General features: G+C 46.3%; 1 pseudogene across 1 annotated transcript in view; it reads left to right on the top strand.

The window, feature by feature from the left end:
- The first annotated feature begins 1,113 nt into the window (after positions 1–1,113).
- The window catches only part of LOC311106218 (ephexin-1-like), a 72,792-nt pseudogene continuing 55,705 nt past the window's right edge, over positions 1,114–18,200 (top strand). The window contains exons 1-2 of the transcript in view: positions 1,114–1,827; positions 2,713–3,004. The product of the transcript in view is annotated as an ephexin-1-like (transcript). The remainder of the gene's footprint in view (positions 1,828–2,712; positions 3,005–18,200) is intronic.

The raw sequence follows: 18,200 nt of genomic DNA on the forward strand, positions 1-18,200 counted from the left end.
AGGTACACGTCAACTCACCCTACTAGAATCTGAAGTCAAATGTCTACTGTTTGCTGATGATCTGGTGCTTCTGTCACCAACCAAGGAGGGCCTAAAGCAGCAACTAGATCTTCTGCACAGATTCTGTCAGACCTGGGCCCTGACAGTAAATCTCAGTATGACAAGAATAATGGTGTTCCAAAAAAGGTCCAGTTGCCAGGACCACAAATACAAATTCCATCTAGACACTGTTGCCCTAGAGCACACAAAAAACTATACATACCCATGCCTCTGCCACAGGTAACTTCCACAAAGCTGTGAACGATCTGAGAGACAAGGCAAGAAGGGCCTTCTATGCCATCAAAAGGAACATAACATTTGACATACCAATTAGGATCTGGCTAAAAATACTTGAATCAGTTATAGAACCCATTGGCCTTTATGGTTGTGAGGTCTGGGGTCCACTCACCAACCAAGAATTCACAAAAATTTTCTTTCCACAGGGCCGTGGGGTGAGACAGGGATGCAGTTTAAGCCCCACCCTCTTCAACATATATATCAACGAATTGGCGAGGGCATTAGAACAGTCTGCAGCACCCGGCTTAACCCTACTAGAATCTGAAGTCTGTCTCTGTCTGTCTGTCTGTCTGTCTGCCTGTCTGTCTGTCTGTCTGTCTGTCTGTCTGTCTGTCTGTCAGTTCAGAAACCAACCTGTTCAATATACTTTTGCGAATGGGAGGCTGAGAGTACTGATACAGTCACTATAAGTAAACATTCCTATTTTGATCACTGATCTAAGAAATCCTTTACACTTTCCTTCTCTCTTTTTTCTTTCTACTGTACCTCTCCTCCCTACACACTTTCTCTATATTCAAACATTACTCTAGTAGATATCTACCTACAAGGAAAGGCTTCCCCAGGAAAGTGTGTTGGTCTCATGACAACTATAACCTTTGACCACACAGAACAGCTCAATATGATTGGTTGGGTAGATCCAGTCAACAAAGCTGTGTGAGTCACACTAACGCGCCCGTCTGAGGAGAGGAGTCAGTAGGGTGAGTCTGGAAAGGTGACTGCCTTGCCCAATCTATCCCCATCATTGTTTTGTCAATGTGACGTGAGATTGTTTCTGTTTTTACTGAGACGTCAAGAAGATCTGTGTGCCTTATTGTGCCTCTAATCTATTGTTAGATATGAGAATCTTTCCCAGTGACACAACAACTATTGTGGTTGGATGATCAAGACAGAAACAGAAAGTTATTCCTGTGGAGTTCTGTATAAGACATGCAGTTTCAGTGAGCTTGTGTTGTTACTCTGTCAGCCTTCCTTCCCCTATCTTTTGGGTGTTGTGTAAATGTGTTTGACCCCCAGCCCCTCTCCATCTGGTCTGGTTAGAGGGAGGGAGTTTGATGGTGCGAGGCGAAAAATCTGCTCATACGACGAGGCCTCGCTGAGTCCCTTTCTCTGCATTATGTCATAAATGAGCCCTGGAATTCTCTCTGCTACTGCTGCATGGAGAAACAAAGAGCGAACTTTAAACTCTACTGATCAGCTGCCTGGAGATAAGGAAGGCAGCGGGGAGCGGGTTTAGAGAGGCCGTCATCCACCACACAACAAGCAGGACAACAGGCTACACGTCAGCTGAACACACAGTTCTGTACCACACTGGAGGACCTACAGAAGAACTGGCAGTGTGTCCTCTGAGGTGTGACTATAACCCCTATACAGGAGAATACATGGTATACACCACTGGGGAACACATCGAAGATCTTGAGAGGAGGGATTTAAAGAAAAGGAGTCCTAAAGGAGTGATCAGTGATTGCCATGTGGCTGAATTCCCTGGCACAGGTAAGTGGCTTTTCTGGTTCTCCAGAGCACAGAAGAGCAGAGCAGAGAGAGTCAGGCATGCAGGTGAGGCCAGGCGGGGCTCTGGAATGTCTTTCAGCAGGCCGAGAGCAGACAGTACAGCAGTGGTATTCAAAGTCGGGATCTGCAGTGGGGTCGGCAAAATAAAAATTAAGAGAACAGATTATTGTATGGGACAATATACAAATGTTTTTGAGAAAGATAAATAGAAAAATAAAAATGTATTGAGTATTGGTTTCTTTTCATTTTGATAAGAGAGGAAAATGTAATGAATTGAAGGTTATTTGTTGATGTAAAAATCAAAATGTACCGATTTTAAGGTTGTGTCATTATATTTGGGGTGGGGTGGGATCATGAGAAAATAAATGGTGTCCCCAGAAATTCTGTCGGAAGAAATGGGGTCTCCGCTGCAAAAGTTTGAATACTACTGCAGTGCAGGGTGGTACACGGAGGGATGGAGGGAAAGAGAGGGCGAGTCATACACAGAATCATTACAGCTTAGGGAGAGAGAGGGGGCTCCATGGCTGTATGAGTAACTAACAACACTCCTGCCCCCCAGGCAGGGGGAGGAGGAAGAGGGAGGAGTAGAGAGAGAGGGGGGAGGAGAGAGAGAGAGGAGGAGGGAGGAGAGAGAGACTAGGGAGAGCTACTTTGGCCTCAGTGTGCCGTGCAGTCGCTAACCTATGTGAGACTGAGCCCTGAAGTGTGTGTTGTGTTGTTGATGTTGTTGTTGTTGTTGTTGTTGTTGTTGTTGTTGTTGTTGTTGTTGTTGTGTTGCCTCGCCAGGACTTGAGATTGACAGGGATGGATTTTCTCCTGGATTCTGGCAAACATTTGATGGATTCTACTCTCTCCTCTGCCCTGAAGCCAAACCCTACAGGAACTACCCCACCATCCCGGATCTGAGAACAGGAGGGTGACACACACCCCACACGGAGCCTGGAGCCAATTGCCATGGCGATGATGGCCCTGTTCAGGGGCAAGTGGGGTCAAAAGTTGCAGGAGCCCCCTGAGAAGCGGCCCGCAGCACCAGTGCACTCCAGCAACCACGAGGAGGATGATGATGAGGATGACAGGGTCATCGGCCCCATCCGCAGGAACTCCCGCTTCTACAGTTCCATGAGGAAGAAGAGGCTGGCCTCGTCAGAACAACCTGAACGTAAGAATAGAATACCCCCCTCTTCCCTTCCGCTCTGAATTTCACCAAGCATCTGTGTCTTTTGTCTGCTACAGTGGACAGTCATTAAGTTTGAGAATACAATAACACATTTCAGTTTGAAAATACCTGTGATTCAGGTAGCATGGAATGCTGATAATCTATGTCTACAGCAGTTTTAGGAAAGTTCGGAAGTTTGTCTACATCTAACTTCATGTAAGGCCCTAATTCTGGAGTATAAAGCTGAGCTGCTTGGGTAACTGGATCTCTTTAGCAGTGGTGGAAAAACTACCCAATTGTCTCACTTGAGTAAAAGTAAAGACACCTTAATAGAAAATGACTCAAGTAAAAGTGAAAGCCAACCCGCAAAATACTTATTGAGTAAAAGTCTGAAAGTACTTAAGTATCAAAAGTAAATGTAATTGCTAAAATATACTTAAGTCTCAAAGGTAATAGTATAAATCATATCAAATTCCTTATATTAAAGGGATACTTCGGGATGTTGGCAATGAAGCCCTGTATCTACTTCCCCAGAGTCAGATGAACTAATGGATACCATTTTTATGTCTCTGCATCCATTTACATTACATTTATGTCATTTAGCAGACGCTCTTATCCAGAGCGACTTACAAATTGGTGCATTCACCCTATGATAGCCAGTGGGACAACCACTTTACAATTTTTATATATATATATTTTTATATTGTTTTATTATTATTATTATTATTATTATTATTATTATTATTATTATTATTATTATTATTGTATATATTTTGTGGGGGGGGGGGGGCGGGGGATTACTTTTATACTATCCCAGGTATTCCTTAAAGAGGTAGGGTTTCAAGTGTCTCCGGAAGGTGGTCAGTGACTCCGCTGTCCTGGCGTCGTGAGGGAGCTTGTTCCACCATTGGGGTGCCAGAGTAGCGAACAGTTTTGACTGGGCTGAGCGGGAACTGTGCTTCCGCAGAGGTAAGGGGGTCCAGCAGGCCAGAGGTGGAAGAACGCAATGTCCTCGTTTGGGTGTAGGGACTGATCAGAGCCTGAAGGTAAGGAGGTGCCGTTCCCCTCACAGCTCCATAGGCAAGCATCATGGTCTTGTAGCAGATGCGAGCTTCAACTGGAAGCCAGTGGAGTGTTCGGAGGAGCGGGGTGACGTGAGAGAACTTGGGAAGGTTGAACACCAGACAGGCTGCAGCGTTCTGGATGAGTTGTAGGGGTTTAATGGCACAGGCAGGGAGCCCAGCCAACAGCGAGTTGCAGTAATCCAGACGGGAGATGACAAGTGCCTGGATTAGGACCTGTGCCGCTTCCTGTGTAAGGTAGTGTCGTACTCTACGAATGTTGTAGAGCATGAACCTACAGGATCGGGTCACCGCTTTGATGTTAGCAGAGAACGACAGGGTGTTGTCCAGGGTCACGCCAAGGTTCTTTGCACTCTGGGAGGAGGACACAATGGAGTTGTCAACCGTGATGGCGAGATCATGGAGCGGGCAGTCCTTCCCTGGGAGGAACAGCAGCTCCGTCTTGCCGAGGTTCAGCTTGAGGTGGTGATCCGACATCCACACTGATATGTCTGCCAGACATGCAGAGATGCGATTCGCCACCTGGTTATCAGAAGGGGGAAAGTATGAGGTAGTTTCGTGAGCCAATGCTAACTAGTGTTAGAGCAATGACTGGAAGTCTATGGTATCTACTACAGTAGCATGCTAGCAGTTACCATAGACTTTCAGTCACTGTGCTATAGATACCATAGACTGCCAGTCATTGCACTAATGCTAGTTAGCAATTGTGCTAATGCTAGTTAGCAACTTCCTTCAAACTGCACGCAGAGACAAAAATGGTTTCCACAAGTTCATCTGACTCTGGGGAAGTAGATAAAGGGCTTTAGTGCCAAAATCCTGAAGTATCCCTTTAAGCAAACCAGAAAGCATGCTTTTCTTGTTTTTTTTAATTTACAGATAACCAGGGGCACAAACACTCAGACATAATTTACAAATTAAGCATTTGTGTTTAATGAGTCCGCCAGATCAGAGGCAGTAGGGACGACCAGGGATGTTCTCTTGATTAGTGTGTGAATTAGAAAATGTTCCTGTCCTGCTAAAGCAATCGAAATGTAAGGAGTACTTTTGGGTGTCAGGGAAAATGTATGAAGTAAAAAGTACCTTATTTTCTTCAGGAATGTAGTGAAGTAAAAGTAAAAGTAGTCAAAAATATAAATAGTAAAGTACAGATACCCCACAAAACGACTTAAGAGTAGTACTTCAAAGTATTTTACACAACTGCTCTTTATATCCCATTGATGGACACAAGAACCCCTGACCCCTTTCCTAAAATCAGCCAGCCAGTCTGTCTGGGGTATCATTGTTGTTATTCTGTGGTTTTCCATAGACCGCAGAACAGGAGCGGTTGTATTGTTCTACAGAGAACACAGGCTTGAGAGCCAATGAAAGCTAATGAAACCAGAGGAACCGGTTCCATTGTTTTAAAATATGTGTTGTTTTAACAAATGTGAGTGAGTGATGCCTGTTCTTCTAGCCACCTTTAACCTCCAGCCTACAAGCTTCATATAGCCTGAGGCTGGAGATTCCCGTAATGGAATTTCATTTTTTTCACCAAACTTTTAACCTAAATCCAATGACAGGGTAAATTTTTTTGTCGATTTCACAATGAATTCACATTAGTTGACAACTCAACCAAGTGAAAATCAAAACTAGATGTTGAACTGATGTCTGTGCTCAGTGGGTTGTTAACCTTTACTACACACCATAATACATTGCTACTGTCAACAAAGTAGTCAGATACATGAATGTGTAGGCCAATGGACGAAGAACACGTGTGACTACACTTATGCATTCTACGGTAGTATGGTATGCTGTTTTTACTTCAACCATTCCCCCTTTTTGTTTATTACCCAAAATAAAGGTGGCACCTGTACATGGTGCAGGTTTCCAGGAATAGACACAGACAGTTCATTTCTCCAGGACTGTTTCCTGGTCCCTGGTAGACATTGCCCAGCCTGTGAGATAGGCTTTTAGGGTGTGAGGGACATTTCTTTATGTATGACCAGATAGGTCCGAGAGTCAGGCGCCCTATTTAAACAAGAGTACGTTGTAAAATGTATGGGACCATTATAAAATAGGATGAAAAGAGATGATGTTCTTAGATTACCTACGCATCAAAGACTGTAACCATTGATATTTCCTTCTTGAAGGATTAGAGTCCTTTGAGACAAAGTCAAACCATTATTCAACCTGTAGTCAAAGCTGATTACGACTTATAGTTTGGAAAATTATCTTATCTTATCTCTGTCCAATTGTTTTTTTCATAGGAGTTGTATAACAATTGTTGTTGAACTTTTTCAACCCCCACACGCTCTCAAAACAATCTTGAATCTACAGGAAAGATGTACAGTAATGGGTGGATGATTTTAGAAAGATAGGTTGATGTTTGTGTAAACGACCTAGTAAGGATTTTGTTAAGGATGATCTTACAGTACTGGACTGGCAGTTCCATAGCTACTGAGGTGTAAGGGACTGGATTGGCTGTACCATAGCTACTGAGGTGTAAGGGACTGGATTGGCTGTTCCATAGCTACTGAGGTGTAAGGGACTGGATTGGCTGTACCATAGCTACTGAGGTGTAAGGGACTGGATTGGCTGTTCCATAGCTACTGAGGTGTAAGGGACTGGATTGGCTGTTCCATAGCTACTGAGATGTAAGGGACTGGATTGGCTATTCCATACCTACTGAGGTGTAAGGGACTGGATTGGCTGTACCATAGCTACTGAGGCATAAGGGATTGGATTGGCTGTTCCATAGCTACTGAGGTGTAAGGGACTGGAATGGCTGTACTATAGCTACTGAGATGTAAGGGACTGGATTGGCTATTCCATACCTACTGAGGTGTAACGGACTGGATTGGATGTTCCATAGCTACTGATGTGTAAGGGAATGGATTGGCTGTTCCATAGCTACTGAGGTGTAAGGGACTGGATTGGCTGTAACATAGCTACTGAGGTGAAAGGGACTGGATTGGCTGTACCATAGCTACTGAGATGTAAGGGACTGGATTGGCTATTCCATACCTACTGAGGTGTAAGGGACTGGATTGGCTGTACGATAGCTACTGAGGTGTAAGGGATTGGCTGTTCCATAGCTACTGAGGTGTAAGTGACTGGATTGGCTGTACCATAGCCACTGAGGTGTGAGGGACTGGAATGGCTGTACTATAGCTACTGAGATGTAAGGGACTGGATTCGCTATTCCATACCTACTGAGGTGTAAGGGAATGGATTGGCTGTACCATAGCTACTGAGGTATAAGGGATTGGATTGGCTGTTCCATAGCTACTGAGGTGTAAGGGACTGGATTTGCTGTTCCATAGCTACTGATGTGTAAGGGACTGGATTGGCTGTTCCATAGCTACAGAGGTGTAAGGGACTGGATTGGCTGTTCCATAGCTACTGAGGTGAAAGGGACTGGATTGACTGTACCATAGCTACTGAGATGTAAGGGACTGGATTGGCTATTCCATACCTACTGAGGTGTAAGGGACTGGATTGGCTGTACGATAGCTACTGAGGTGTAAGGGATTGGCTGTTCCATAGCTACTGAGGTGTAAGTGACTGGTTTGGATGTTTCATAGCTACTGAGATGTAAGGGACTGGATTGGCTATTCCATACCTACTGAGGTGTAAGATACTGGATTGGATGTTCCATAGCTACTGATGTGTAAGGGAATGGATTGGCTGTTCCATAGCTACTGAGGTGAAAGGGACTGGATTGGCTGTACCATAGCTACTGAGGTGTAAGGGACTGGATTGGCTGTTACATAGCTACTGAGATGTAAGGGACTGGCTTGGCTATTCCATACCTACTGAGGTGTAAGGGACTGGATTGGCTGTTCCATAGCTACTGAGGTGTAAGGGACTGGATTGGCTGTACCATAGCTACTGAGATGTAAGGGACTGGAATGGCTGTACTATAGCTACTGAGATGTAAGGGACTGGATTGGCTATTCCATACCTACTGAGGTGTAAGGGACTGGATTGGCTGTACTATAGCTACTGAGGTGTTAGGGACTGGATTGGCTGTACCATAGCTACTGAGGTGTAAGGGACTGGATTGGCTGTTCCATAGCTACTGAGGTGAAAGGGACTGGATTGACTGTACCATAGCTACTGAGATGTAAGGGACTGGATTGGCTATTCCATACCTACTGAGGTGTAAGGGACTGGATTGGCTGTACGATAGCTACTGAGGTGTAAGGGATTGGCTGTTCCATAGCTACTGAGGTGTAAGTGACTGGTTTGGATGTTTCATAGCTACTGAGATGTAAGGGACTGGATTGGCTATTCCATACCTACTGAGGTGTAAGATACTGGATTGGATGTTCCATAGCTACTGATGTGTAAGGGAATGGATTGGCTGTTCCATAGCTACTGAGGTGAAAGGGACTGGATTGGCTGTACCATAGCTACTGAGGTGTAAGGGACTGGATTGGCTGTTACATAGCTACTGAGATGTAAGGGACTGGCTTGGCTATTCCATACCTACTGAGGTGTAAGGGACTGGATTGGCTGTTCCATAGCTACTGAGGTGTAAGGGACTGGATTGGCTGTACCATAGCTACTGAGATGTAAGGGACTGGAATGGCTGTACTATAGCTACTGAGATGTAAGGGACTGGATTGGCTATTCCATACCTACTGAGGTGTAAGGGACTGGATTGGCTGTACTATAGCTACTGAGGTGTTAGGGACTGGATTGGCTGTACCATAGCTACTGAGGTGTAAGGGTCTGGATTGGCTGTTCCATAGCTACTGAGGTGTAAGGGATTGGCTGTACCATAGCTACTGAGGTGTAAGGGACTGGATTGGCAGTAACATAGCTACTGTGGTGCAAGGGACTGGATTGGCTGTACCATATCTACTGAGGTTTAAGGGAAAGGATTGGCTGTACCATAGCTACTGAGGTGCAAGGGACTGGGTTGGATGTTCCATAGCTACTGAGGTGTAAGGGACTGGATTGGCTGTACCATAGCTACTGAGGTGTAAGGGACTGGATTGGCTGTACCATAGCTAATGAGGTGTAAGGGACTGGATTGGCTGTTCCATAGCTACTGAGGTGTAAGGGACTGGATTGGCTGTTCCATAGCTACTGAGATGTAAGGGACTGGATTGGCTTTTCCATACCTACTGAGGTGTAAGGGACTGGATTGGCTGTTCCATAGCTACTGAGATGTAAGGGACTGGATTGGCTGTTCCATAGCTACTGAGGTGTAAGGTACTGGATTGGCTGTTCCATAGCTACTGAGATGTAAGGGACTGGATTGGATGTTCCATAGCTACTGAGGTGTAAGGGACTGGATTGGCTGTACTATAGCTACTGAGGTGTTAGGGACTGGATTGGCTGTACCATAGCTACTGAGGTGTAAGGGTCTGGATTGGCTGTTCCATAGCTACTGAGGTGTAAGGGATTGGCTGTACCATAGCTACTGAGGTGTAAGGGACTGGATTGGCAGTAACATAGCTACTGTGGTGCAAGGGACTGGATTGGCTGTACCATATCTACTGAGGTTTAAGGGAAAGGATTGGCTGTACCATAGCTACTGAGGTGCAAGGGACTGGGTTGGATGTTCCATAGCTACTGAGGTGTAAGGGACTGGATTGGCTGTACCATAGCTACTGAGGTGTAAGGGACTGGATTGGCTGTACCATAGCTAATGAGGTGTAAGGGACTGGATTGGCTGTTCCATCGCTACAGAGGTGTAAAGGATTGGATTGGCTGTTCCATAGCTACTGAGGTGTAAGGGATTGGCTGTACCATAGCTACTGAGGTGTAAGGGACTGGATTGGCAGTAACATAGCTACTGAGGTGTAAGGGACTGGATTGGCTGTACCATAGCTACTGAGGTGTAAGGGATTGGCTGTTCCATAGCTACTGAGGTGTAAGTGACTAGATTGGCTGTTTCATAGCTACTGAGATGTAAGGGACTGGATTGGCTATTCCATTCCTACTGAGGTGTAAGATACTGGATTGGATGTTCCATAGCTACTGATGTGTAGGGGAATGGATTGGCTGTTCCATGGCTACAGAGGTGTAAGGGACTGGATTGGCTGTTCCATAGCTACTGAGGTGAAAGGGACTGGATTGGCTGTACCATAGCTACTGAGGTGTAAGGGACTGGATTGGCTGTTCCATAGCTACTGAGGTGTAAGGGACTGGATTGGCTGTTCCATAGCTACTGAGATGTAAGGGACTGGATTGGCTTTTCCATACCTACTGAGGTGTAAGGGACTGGATTGGCTGTTCCATAGCTACTGAGATGTAAGGGACTGGATTGGCTGTTCCATAGCTACTGAGGTGAAAGGTACTGGATTGGCTGTTCCATAGCTACTGAGATGTAAGGGACTGGAATGGCTGTACTATAGCTACTGAGATGTAAGGGACTGGATTGGCTATTCCATACCTACTGAGGTGTAAGGGACTGGATTGGCTGTACGATAGCTACTGAGGTGTAAGGGATTGGCTGTTCCATAGCTACTGAGATGTAAGGGACTGGATTGGCTGTTCCTTAGCTACTGAGGTGTAAGGTACTGGATTGGCTGTTCCATAGCTACTGAGATGTAAGGGACTGGAATGGCTGTACCATAGCTACTGAGATGTAAGGGACTGGAATGGCTATTCCATACCTACTGAGGTGTAAGGGACTGGATTGGCTGTACGATAGCTACTGAGGTGTAAGGGATTGGCTGTTCCATAGCTACTGAGGTGTAAGTGACTAGATTGGCTGTTTCATAGCTACTGAGATGTAAGGGACTGGATTGGCTATTCCATTCCTACTGAGGTGTAAGATACTGGATTGGATGTTCCATAGCTACTGATGTGTAGGGGAATGGATTGGCTGTTCCATGGCTACAGAGGTGTAATGGACTGGATTGGCTGTTCCATAGCTACTGAGGTGAAAGGGACTGGATTGGCTGTACCATAGCTACTGAGGTGTAAGGGACTGGATTGGCTGTTCCATAGCTACTGAGGTGTAAGGGACTGGATTGGCTGTTCCATAGCTACTGAGATGTAAGGGACTGGATTGGCTTTTCCATACCTACTGAGGTGTAAGGGACTGGATTGGCTGTTCCATAGCTACTGAGATGTAAGGGACTGGATTGGCTGTTCCATAGCTACTGAGGTGTAAGGTACTGGATTGGCTGTTCCATAGCTACTGAGATGTAAGGGACTGGATTGGATGTTCCATAGCTACTGAGGTGTAAGGGACTGGATTGGCTGTACTATAGCTACTGAGGTGTTAGGGACTGGATTGGCTGTACCATAGCTACTGAGGTGTAAGGGTCTGGATTGGCTGTTCCATAGCTACTGAGATGTAAGGGACTGGATTGGATGTTCCATAGCTACTGAGGTGTAAGGGACTGGATTGGCTGTACTATAGCTACTGAGGTGTTAGGGACTGGATTGGCTGTACCATAGCTACTGAGGTGTAAGGGTCTGGATTGGCTGTTCCATAGCTACTGAGGTGTAAGGGATTGGCTGTACCATAGCTACTGAGGTGTAAGGGACTGGATTGGCAGTAACATAGCTACTGTGGTGCAAGGGACTGGATTGGCTGTACCATATCTACTGAGGTTTAAGGGAAAGGATTGGCTGTACCATAGCTACTGAGGTGCAAGGGACTGGGTTGGATGTTCCATAGCTACTGAGGTGTAAGGGACTGGATTGGCTGTACCATAGCTACTGAGGTGTAAGGGACTGGATTGGCTGTACCATAGCTAATGAGGTGTAAGGGACTGGATTGGCTGTTCCATCGCTACAGAGGTGTAAAGGATTGGATTGGCTGTTCCATAGCTACTGAGGTGTAAGGGATTGGCTGTACCATAGCTACTGAGGTGTAAGGGACTGGATTGGCAGTAACATAGCTACTGAGGTGTAAGGGACTGGATTGGCTGTACCATAGCTACTGAGGTGCAAGGGACTGGATTGGCTGTACCATAGCTACTGAGGTGTAATGGTCTGGATTGGATTTTCCATAGCTACTGAGGTGTAAGATACTGGATTTACTGTTCCATAGCTATTTAGGTGTAACTGACTGGATTGGCTGTACCATAGCTACTGAGGTGTAAGGGACTGGATTGGCTGTTCCATAGCTACTGATGTGTAAGGGACTGGATTGGCTGTACCATAGCTACTGAGGTGTAACAGACTGGATTGGCTTTACCATAGCTACTGAGGTGTAAGGGACTGGATTGGATGTTCCATGGCTACTTTGGTATAAGGGACTGGATTGGCTGCTCCATAGATACTGAGGTGTAAGGGACTGGATTGGCTGTACCATAGCTACTGATGTGTAAGGGAATGGATTGGCTGTTCCATAGCTACAGAGGTGTAAGGGACTGGATTGGCTGTTACATAGCTACTGAGGTGAAAGGGAATGGATTGGCTGTACAATAGCTACTGAGGTGTAAGGGTCTGGATTGGCTGTACCATAGCTACTGAGGTGTAAGGGACTGGATTTTCTGTTCCATAGCTACTGAGGTCTAAGGGACTGGATTGGCTGTTCCATAGCTACTGCGGTGTAAGGGACTGGATTTTCTGTTCCATAGCTACTGAGGTGTAAGGGACTGGATTGGCTGTTCCATAGCTACTGGGGTGTAAAGGATTGGCTGTACATTAGCTACTGAGGTGTAAGGGACTGGATTGGCTGTACGATAGCTACTGAGGTGTAAGGGATTGGCTGTTCCATAGCTACTGAGGTGTAAGTGACTGGATTGGCTGTTTCATAGCTACTGAGATGTAAGGGACTGGATTGGCTATTCCATACCTACTGAGGTGTAAGATACTGGATTGGATGTTCCATAGCTACTGATGTGAAAGGGACTGGATTGGCTGTACCATAGCTACTGAGGTGAAAGGGACTGGATTGGCTGTACCATAGCTACTGAGGTGTAAGGGACTGGATTGGCTGTTACATAGCTACTGAGATGTAAGGGACTGGATTGGCTATTCCATACCTACTGAGGTGTAAGGGACTGGATTGGCTGTTCCATAGCTACTGAGGTGTAAGGGACTGGATTGGCTGTTCCATAGCTACTGAGATGTAAGGGACTGGATTGGCTTTTCCATACCTACTGAGGTGTAAGGGACTGGATTGGCTGTTCCATAGCTACTGAGATGTAAGGGACTGGATTGGCTGTTCCATAGCTACTGAGGTGTAAGGTACTGGATTGGCTGTTCCATAGCTACTGAGATGTAAGGGACTGGATTGGCTTTTCCATACCTACTGAGGTGTAAGGGACTGGAATGGCTGTACTATAGCTACTGAGATGTAAGGGACTGGATTGGATGTTCCATAGCTACTGAGGTGTAAGGGACTGGATTGGCTGTACTATAGCTACTGAGGTGTTAGGGACTGGATTGGCTGTACCATAGCTACTGAGGTGTAAGGGTCTGGATTGGCTGTTCCATAGCTACTGAGGTGTAAGGGATTGGCTGTACCATAGCTACTGAGGTGTAAGGGACTGGATTGGCAGTAACATAGCTACTGAGGTGCAAGGGACTGGATTGGCTGTACCATATCTACTGAGGTTTAAGGGAATGGATTGGCTGTACCATAGCTACTGAGGTGCAAGGGACTGGGTTGGATGTTCCATAGCTACTGAGGTGTAAGGGACTGGATTGGCTGTACCATAGCTACTGAGGTGTAAGGGACTGGATTGGCTGTACCATAGCTAATGAGGTGTAAGGGACTGGATTGGCTGTTCCATCGCTACAGAGGTGTAAAGGATTGGATTGGCTGTTCCATAGCTACTGAGGTGTAAGGGATTGGCTGTACCATAGCTACTGAGGTGAAAGGGACTGGATTGGCAGTAACATAGCTACTGAGGTGTAAGGGACTGGATTGGCTGTACCATAGCTACTGAGGTGCAAGGGATTGGATTGGCTGTTCCATAGCTACTGAGGTGTAAGGGACTGGATTTGCTGTTCCATAGCTACTGATGTGTAAGGGACTGGATTGGCTGTTCCATAGCTACAGAGGTGTAAGGGACTGGATTGGCTGTTCCATAGCTACTGAGGTGAAAGGGACTGGATTGACTGTACCATAGCTACTGAGATGTAAGGGACTGGATTGGCTATTCCATACCTACTGAGGTGTAAGGGACTGGATTGGCTGTACGATAGCTACTGAGGTGTAAGGGATTGGCTGTTCCATAGCTACTGAGGTGTAAGTGACTGGATTGGATGTTTCATAGCTACTGAGATGTAAGGGACTGGATTGGCTATTCCATACCTACTGAGGTGTAAGATACTGGATTGGATGTTCCATAGCTACTGATGTGTAAGGGAATGGATTGGCTGTTCCATAGCTACTGAGGTGAAAGGGACTGGATTGGCTGTACCATAGCTACTGAGGTGTAAGGGACTGGATTGGCTGTTACATAGCTACTGAGATGTAAGGGACTGGCTTGGCTATTCCGTACCTACTGAGGTGTAAGGGACTGGATTGGCTGTTCCATAGCTACTGAGGTGTAAGGGACTGGATTGGCTGTACCATAGCTACTGAGGTGTAAGGGACTGGATTGGCTGTTCCATAGCTACTGAGGTGTAAGGGACTGGATTGGCTGTACCATAGCTACTGAGGTGTAAGGGACTGGATTGGCTGTTCCATAGCTACTGAGGTGTAAGGGACTGGATTGGCTGTTCCATAGCTACTGAGATGTAAGGGACTGGATTGGCTATTCCATACCTACTGAGGTGTAAGGGACTGGATTGGCTGTACCATAGCTACTGAGGCATAAGGGATTGGATTGGCTGTTCCATAGCTACTGAGGTGTAAGGGACTGGAATGGCTGTACTATAGCTACTGAGATGTAAGGGACTGGATTGGCTATTCCATACCTACTGAGGTGTAACGGACTGGATTGGATGTTCCATAGCTACTGATGTGTAAGGGAATGGATTGGCTGTTCCATAGCTACTGAGGTGTAAGGGACTGGATTGGCTGTAACATAGCTACTGAGGTGAAAGGGACTGGATTGGCTGTACCATAGCTACTGAGATGTAAGGGACTGGATTGGCTATTCCATACCTACTGAGGTGTAAGGGACTGGATTGGCTGTACGATAGCTACTGAGGTGTAAGGGATTGGCTGTTCCATAGCTACTGAGGTGTAAGTGACTGGATTGGCTGTACCATAGCCACTGAGGTGTGAGGGACTGGAATGGCTGTACTATAGCTACTGAGATGTAAGGGACTGGATTCGCTATTCCATACCTACTGAGGTGTAAGGGAATGGATTGGCTGTACCATAGCTACTGAGGTATAAGGGATTGGATTGGCTGTTCCATAGCTACTGAGGTGTAAGGGACTGGATTTGCTGTTCCATAGCTACTGATGTGTAAGGGACTGGATTGGCTGTTCCATAGCTACAGAGGTGTAAGGGACTGGATTGGCTGTTCCATAGCTACTGAGGTGAAAGGGACTGGATTGACTGTACCATAGCTACTGAGATGTAAGGGACTGGATTGGCTATTCCATACCTACTGAGGTGTAAGGGACTGGATTGGCTGTACGATAGCTACTGAGGTGTAAGGGATTGGCTGTTCCATAGCTACTGAGGTGTAAGTGACTGGTTTGGATGTTTCATAGCTACTGAGATGTAAGGGACTGGATTGGCTATTCCATACCTACTGAGGTGTAAGATACTGGATTGGATGTTCCATAGCTACTGATGTGTAAGGGAATGGATTGGCTGTTCCATAGCTACTGAGGTGAAAGGGACTGGATTGGCTGTACCATAGCTACTGAGGTGTAAGGGACTGGATTGGCTGTTACATAGCTACTGAGATGTAAGGGACTGGCTTGGCTATTCCATACCTACTGAGGTGTAAGGGACTGGATTGGCTGTACCATAGCTACTGAGATGTAAGGGACTGGAATGGCTGTACTATAGCTACTGAGATGTAAGGGACTGGATTGGCTATTCCATACCTACTGAGGTGTAAGGGACTGGATTGGCTGTACTATAGCTACTGAGGTGTTAGGGACTGGATTGGCTGTACCATAGCTACTGAGGTGTAAGGGTCTGGATTGGCTGTTCCATAGCTACTGAGGTGTAAGGGATTGGCTGTACCATAGCTACTGAGGTGTAAGGGACTGGATTGGCAGTAACATAGCTACTGTGGTGCAAGGGACTGGATTGGCTGTACCATATCTACTGAGGTTTAAGGGAAAGGATTGGCTGTACCATAGCTACTGAGGTGCAAGGGACTGGGTTGGATGTTCCATAGCTACTGAGGTGTAAGGGACTGGATTGGCTGTACCATAGCTACTGAGGTGTAAGGGACTGGATTGGCTGTACCATAGCTAATGAGGTGTAAGGGACTGGATTGGCTGTTCCATAGCTACTGAGGTGTAAGGGACTGGATTGGCTGTTCCATAGCTACTGAGATGTAAGGGACTGGATTGGCTTTTCCATACCTACTGAGGTGTAAGGAACTGGATTGGCTGTTCCATAGCTACTGAGATGTAAGGGACTGGATTGGCTGTTCCATAGCTACTGAGGTGTAAGGTACTGGATTGGCTGTTCCATAGCTACTGAGATGTAAGGGACTGGATTGGATGTTCCATAGCTACTGAGGTGTAAGGGACTGGATTGGCTGTACTATAGCTACTGAGGTGTTAGGGACTGGATTGGCTGTACCATAGCTACTGAGGTGTAAGGGTCTGGATTGGCTGTTCCATAGCTACTGAGGTGTAAGGGATTGGCTGTACCATAGCTACTGAGGTGTAAGGGACTGGATTGGCAGTAACATAGCTACTGTGGTGCAAGGGACTGGATTGGCTGTACCATATCTACTGAGGTTTAAGGGAAAGGATTGGCTGTACCATAGCTACTGAGGTGCAAGGGACTGGGTTGGATGTTCCATAGCTACTGAGGTGTAAGGGACTGGATTGGCTGTACCATAGCTACTGAGGTGTAAGGGACTGGATTGGCTGTACCATAGCTAATGAGGTGTAAGGGACTGGATTGGCTGTTCCATCGCTACAGAGGTGTAAAGGATTGGATTGGCTGTTCCATAGCTACTGAGGTGTAAGGGATTGGCTGTACCATAGCTACTGAGGTGTAAGGGACTGGATTGGCAGTAACATAGCTACTGAGGTGTAAGGGACTGGATTGGCTGTACCATAGCTACTGAGGTGTAAGGGATTGGCTGTTCCATAGCTACTGAGGTGTAAGTGACTAGATTGGCTGTTTCATAGCTACTGAGATGTAAGGGACTGGATTGGCTATTCCATTCCTACTGAGGTGTAAGATACTGGATTGGATGTTCCATAGCTACTGATGTGTAGGGGAATGGATTGGCTGTTCCATGGCTACAGAGGTGTAAGGGACTGGATTGGCTGTTCCATAGCTACTGAGGTGAAAGGGACTGGATTGGCTGTACCATAGCTACTGAGGTGTAAGGGACTGGATTGGCTGTTCCATAGCTACTGAGGTGTAAGGGACTGGATTGGCTGTTCCATAGCTACTGAGATGTAAGGGACTGGATTGGCTTTTCCATACCTACTGAGGTGTAAGGGACTGGATTGGCTGTTCCATAGCTACTGAGATGTAAGGGACTGGATTGGCTGTTCCATAGCTACTGAGGTGTAAGGTACTGGATTGGCTGTTCCATAGCTACTGAGATGTAAGGGACTGGAATGGCTGTACTATAGCTACTGAGATGTAAGGGACTGGATTGGCTATTCCATACCTACTGAGGTGTAAGGGACTGGATTGGCTGTACGATAGCTACTGAGGTGTAAGGGATTGGCTGTTCCATAGCTACTGAGATGTAAGGGACTGGATTGGCTGTTCCTTAGCTACTGAGGTGTAAGGTACTGGATTGGCTGTTCCATAGCTACTGAGATGTAAGGGACTGGAATGGCTGTACCATAGCTACTGAGATGTAAGGGACTGGAATGGCTATTCCATACCTACTGAGGTGTAAGGGACTGGATTGGCTGTACGATAGCTACTGAGGTGTAAGGGATTGGCTGTTCCATAGCTACTGAGGTGTAAGTGACTAGATTGGCTGTTTCATAGCTACTGAGATGTAAGGGACTGGATTGGCTATTCCATTCCTACTGAGGTGTAAGATACTGGATTGGATGTTCCATAGCTACTGATGTGTAGGGGAATGGAT

The sequence above is a fragment of the Coregonus lavaretus genome (genome assembly GCF_964263955.1).
Source record: "Coregonus lavaretus genome assembly, chromosome: 30".
Taxonomy (NCBI): Eukaryota; Metazoa; Chordata; class Actinopteri; order Salmoniformes; family Salmonidae; genus Coregonus; species Coregonus lavaretus.